The sequence below is a fragment of the Ctenocephalides felis genome, unplaced genomic scaffold (genome assembly GCF_003426905.1).
Source record: "Ctenocephalides felis isolate EL2017-DRISC unplaced genomic scaffold, ASM342690v1 CF-g0.4_SCAFFOLD_01886, whole genome shotgun sequence".
Classification (NCBI taxonomy): Eukaryota; Metazoa; Arthropoda; class Insecta; order Siphonaptera; family Pulicidae; genus Ctenocephalides; species Ctenocephalides felis.
Genome location: NW_020538040.1, coordinates 147,824,403 through 147,830,737, shown reverse-complemented (window position 1 = coordinate 147,830,737; position 6,335 = coordinate 147,824,403).

The window sequence follows — 6,335 nt, the reverse complement described above, 5'->3', positions numbered from 1 at the left end:
ATAATTACCACAGTTTTTCGGTTATTGTAGTTAATTTTTACTGATTTTGTTCACTTAAACTTTCGATTAAAAACAATAGCACAATTGTCTTAAGTTTCCAAGAATTAAGACTTTTTGTTGAACTATATATACTTCTTGTCAAGAAATATATATATATATATATATATATATATTTCTTGACAAGAGCCTAAAATAATATATATTATTATTGATTACAGCTTGCCTATGAATAAATAAATAAATAAAAATGAAATTAAAATGTTCAAACTCGGCCGACTTTTAAAAAAATGTACTGAAGCAGCACGCCAATTTCTATCAAAAGTTGGTATATTTGATCAGGATTGTAAAATGATAAAATACTTGATAATGTTATTATTAAAAAAATTCAAGTAAAAAATGAAACCTTAGAAAGTACATAATTTTCTGCTAGTACATTTTACTCACTGATTGAAGTAAATTGTACTATTATAACAAAAATCAAAATCAAAATGTAACAAATTTTGATAAAACTTGCCAACACACGTTTAATATTTTTTTTAAAAGGAGGGCCTCTCGAAGTTGACCGATTTTAAAAATTTTAAGTTCATAGCTTAACAAAAAGTCTTAATTCTTGAAAACTCGGGGCAATGGTGGTATTTATTTACTAGAAATGTTATTCACGGTTTAAATTAACCACAATCACCAAAAAATTGTCATAATTTAACCAAAACACTAGGTTGTACTTAAAAACTCATAATTTCCAAGCAAAGTGAATTTTTTCCATAATTTCGGCCGTTTCGGCTTGAAGTCAAAGTCTGGGACACCCGATATACATATATATATATTCTTATATATACAATTCTTCTGTAATGATGTATGTAAATATACTCCTCCTAAACGATTATTCGGATTTTGATAAATCTTTCTGAAGTATGTTAAGGAAATTACAAAAATATAGTAATATTGTAGAAATAAATGGAAAAATTGCAAAAAACGACATGTCATTATTTGACATTGAAAATATTTGAGATATTGATTGGCATTGAAAACAAATGAAAACTGTCATCAAAAAAAAGTTTTAACTTACTTATGAGCCTAGAATATGTATAATAAAATCATGATTATGAATAAGAAAAATGAAATGTCTACATTATTATTTCCAAAAAGCAGCTGAGATGTGCCAGAAATTAAAATAATATAAGATACAGTATATTTATGGCAAATTGAATGATACACATATGAACAGCATTTGACAAATTAATTCACATACAATATGAAATTAAGTAATGAATAATGTATATTAAATTATAACTAAGTAAAATTTAATTTAGATATTATAATTACTAAAAACCATAGTTAAAATATGATATGAGATTATACAAATTATAGTCAATATTATTGGAGCAATTATTTTGGATGAAAAATTCAAAGTAATATTGTACTTTTAACGCAAATACTATATATTATTTTTTTCTGAATTTGTTATACCGTTTAAAAGACTTCAATTTCCCATATAGTATGGGAATTGAGACCAATAATTTATTCATTACGTTTCAAAACAAAAATTTGTGTCTATCATACAGAACTTCCAATATAGTCACAAAACAACCAGAAATTATTCAAACATTTCCTTAACTTTTTAAAAAACCATACATACCAAAAAGAACACAATAAAAAAGTGAAAATAAAAGTGAAATCTTACAGAACTAAAATATATTTCTGTAATTAAACCACTTATTATATGACTTTAATATTTTAGGATGTTCGTTAAGACCATAAACTCTATCATCTCTATCATACAACATTCCATAAAAATCGCCAAGAAAAATTCAACAAGTAATTAAGAAAAAAGGACCCGCAGAACCATCGCATTTATGTATAATGCATTATATTTAAAATTACTAATGTATTTTATAATGCTCATTTATCAACAGGTCTATTGAAGATGACATAAAGACGGTAAGACGTATGAAAAAATAATGATTCTCGGTAGAATTTTTCATTCTCATTTGATTTTGTTATGCCTTCCACGTGTGTATATACATACATTATGTATGATACATATATATATATATATATATATATATATATATATATAGGTGTGTGTTTATATACATGTGTGTATATTCATTTCGTTCGCTATCTTTAATGCAATGCCTTATCTTAAAAGTTATCTAGTTTTCAGTGCACATTTTCCGGGTTAGTAGAGAAGGTTACGATAATGTTAAATTTGCAGAAATGCGATTAACGCTTGAGCTCAACCATGTAGTTATTTTTTATACTTCTCAACTGTGCGGCTTTTTAGAAGACAACATTTTTCCAAATAGTGATAATATATTTAGCTTATTGCAGCAATGCCGGGAAAGGCTATTTTCACTTTAAAACATATTTTGATTTGTATTTTCAAGTAAAATTGGAGAGCACTAGTGCTTGATACAAGGTTTCCAATTAGTATTTGAATAATCGAATATTTCATATTTTCATTAACAATAAGCGAGCAAACAAACTTTTCTGAATGGAAACAATAGTCAGTAATAAAATGATTGAAAATCATAGATGCTAAAAATTTTATCATCGATGTCGGTCTACGTTTCTTGATCTCAAAACAGTAGAATTGAGAACTAGCTTCTAAGATTTCCCTGGGGGCAAAAGATATTTCCGATATTGAACTGCATGCAAGTCCACGATTGCAGAATTTATGTAACCAAACATAAAGTATGCCACTGATTTTATTGAATGTCTAGTTTTAAAGTAAAACCTTTCATGTAACTATAAAACATCAAAATATTAAATTTCTTAACAAAAACTTATATCAAGCATTTTATAACACTGAGGCACTTTAATTATAGATTTTAGAAATATCATGCTCATGTACAACTCAATGCTAACAAGTTGGTTGATTAAATAACAAGTTTGAAGTGGCATTTTGCCTTAACCCGAACTTTCCTATATGAGTAAATAAATAAATAAATATTGGGTAGAATACCTAATAACTCTTAAAAATTGAAATTTAGTATAATAACTTTTCAAATCGCGTCTATTTCAATTAGTAATTATTTGTTATAATTAAATTACTTGTTACAATATTAATTACCTTACAATATTTTAAGATGTTCGTTCAGAGTCTAAACATCAGACCAAAAACTCTATCACTTGCGAAGTTTGATTTTTTTAACAATTAATTACGAAGAAACAGCCCGGCCAATCATCACCAAAATCTAATCAGCACGATTCCCAACTGATATCTTCTTTTAAATAGCTTTAAAATTTTCTGCTTATACAAAATCTTTGCACTTTTCTGCAAATTCTAACTAAAGAAAACGTTTAGTCTTGTAATCAATGCTAGTCCACATTGAGTTTCACCAGAATCGTAATCAGAAAAATATTTTTACTTTGGTTATTTACAAACTTCTACCCGCAGGTATATTGTTTTCATATATGCAATATGAAATAGATAAGATTATAATATATATGTACAATAGCTTTGTTTATGAACAAAAAAGGAAATCTTGTTGGCAATTTCCAAAAAATACATACCTCAGTAAATAAAAAATAATTAGAAGTTACTATTGAGTTTCACCAAATGGCTTCTAAAATTTTGAATTCGTTCGACTGTATTCAAGAGAACGTCGACGAAAGCTCAAAAATAAGCTCACGAATACACGTACTTCACCACATTTAGGGTCAAACGATTCAGAATGACTTGAAACGTCGATAACATAAAATTAGCAAATCGGATTTTTGGTGAAAACCGAAACTTCTCTTTCGTGGAAGATGCGTGGAAGTTAAGAAGCAAAATCCAATAGCAAATCGCACATGTGAAACTAACAATAAAGATTAAAAATAATTAAAAAATCCAAATTTCTTAATAAAGTAACCCGCGTAATTACCGAACATGTGTGATTATTTATAGGTTTAGTAACTTATGAATTTCTAATTGAACTTTTAAAAATTAAATTAAATTCGAAGCGCAATTGGTCACGTATTGGAATCTACACAGATACCAACGCCCATGAAAGAATCTATAATATTTAATCCAACTAGATTTAATCATTTTTCCTAGAATAACATTTACATGAAAGCTACAGTTGATATTTTATGAGTTGGTATAATCCTGCCTTGTAGAGCTTTGTTACATACAACAATCTGAAAATCTAAAACTCATTTCACGTAGGGCAAGGCGGTGAATATAAACATTCGTTGCCAAAGTAATGTTCAGAAATCCTGCGATTCATGTTTCCATTAATTAATTAATTTCAGAGCTAAAAGTCGGTAGTTAGATTCGATCGATTTAACACAAAAGCGATTCTTTGAGTATTTGCTAATTACATTTGGAAAACAATATTTAACTTTTTTCGTAAACAAAAAATACGGTTGGGTATTTGACTAAATCATATGGGAGGTCATACATTTATCATACAATTCAGAACCATATCATTTATCATACAATTCAGCGTTATAATCTACTTCGGCTGCGTGGATAATATTTTCCATATTTTGTATGAAAATAATTCAAAATTTCGTAAATAATGTGCTTCTACATTTTTACGCATCAAAAATTGATTTTGTGCTTACATATTTTATTTTTTAAATTTAGGCATGTTTAAAATCTGAGTAGATTTTTTTTAAGAAAAGTAGATGAAAAATACTGAAAACACAACCATAATGAAATCTATCAAATGTTTTGAAATTTTTTATATTTTTAAATAAATTCAACATTAATTACGAAGAAAGGACCCGAAATTCTTTGAACATTTTGAGAAAAACGAATGTTACAATATCTTGAATAAAAGTCGATTTATTCAAAACCATAAAGCATTTTTTAATATATTAACTATTATATAGTAATACGTCACCCTAAATCGCGTCAAAATCATATTTTTAAATCGCTTCTTTGAGATCAAGGAGTACATATACCTTCAGATCCTTTCAGAATCATATTTATTTTAAAAAAAATATATAGTAATTGTTGTATAATGATACACAACTCTACATCGTGTAAGAAATCATCATTTTATTATCACTTCTATAAGATCAAGGGTTTTAATGAGATAGTTAAAATCGTTTGTTTAGTAACAATTTTATATGCAAGATTCTAAAAATAAAGGATATATTATGAAAATGTTACGGAGCCTTATGTTACAAAAAGTTCAATGCAACGTTACAATCCACTTGAAATCCATTATTCCAAACTTTAATGAACTTTTATAATCAAACCACTTTTCGTAGGCCTTTAATAATATTTTAGAATGTTCGTTAAAACCATAAAATCGCCAAAATAAAGTTATAACAATTAATTACGAAGAAAACGCCAACTGATCCTTCCCAAAAACTAATCAGCGGATATCCTTGGAACGGTTATTAAATATTCAAAACCGGTTCATGATTTTTTGTGAAAATGTTGACAAAAAATTTTGAAGTTTTTTGCAAATTCTAAAAATACGACTCGGCCGTGATCTAATAATTCATTGATTTTCAAGAAAACATAGACGAAAGGTCAAATTTTGGCTTTGGTATACACACACACATACTTTACACAATCTTACAAATAAATAATGACATTAATTATTTTTTATAACTAAACTACTTGTAATAGGCCTATAATATTTTAAGCTTTTCGGTTCGACTATCAACTCTGTCACCATGCGAAATTTCACCAAAATCAATCATAACGATTTAAAGTGAATTGAAACGTCGAGGCATCATTAAATTAGCAAATCTGATTTTCTGACGGAAAAAAACTCTTTCCTTCGGAAAATTGAAAATTTATACGTTTTTTCTAAAAAAATTAATAATAAAATAGACGGGCAACTGTGAGTTTGTAAGAGCAAAAATATGTGAAAAAAAGTAGAATTTAAAGAAAGCGAGCAGAAAAATACTTACAGAGATTTTCTCCTAAATTTCTTTCCGCGGATAAGGTCCACCACTGACATCTTAAAAACAAGTAAAGTCAAGAATTCTTTAACAATAATACCTGTAAATAGAAAATGGAAAAAATGTACAACCAGCCATCACCTTGATTATTAAGACGTCGCATCGAGAGAGATAAACGGCAATGTTTGAAAATTCGTAACAAAAGTATTCTCTTTGGTGTTAGTTTTTGGTTGTGAGCACTGTTGTTTAGTTTACGAGACTTTAATAAAATTCTTAAGTCGACGTTATTTAAATATTTCATATCATGCATTGTTATTTTAAGTTTTTCTATATCACCTAAAATGGTCAAAAGGATCATCTAAGTCTTTACCTTGGCAAAGAAGTAAAAAAAAAAAATAATAGTAAATAAAATAGTAATTAAGGTAAAAAAAGTAATTTTACAAAAGATAAGTTAAATAAATAGTTATTCCACCTCAGCTGAT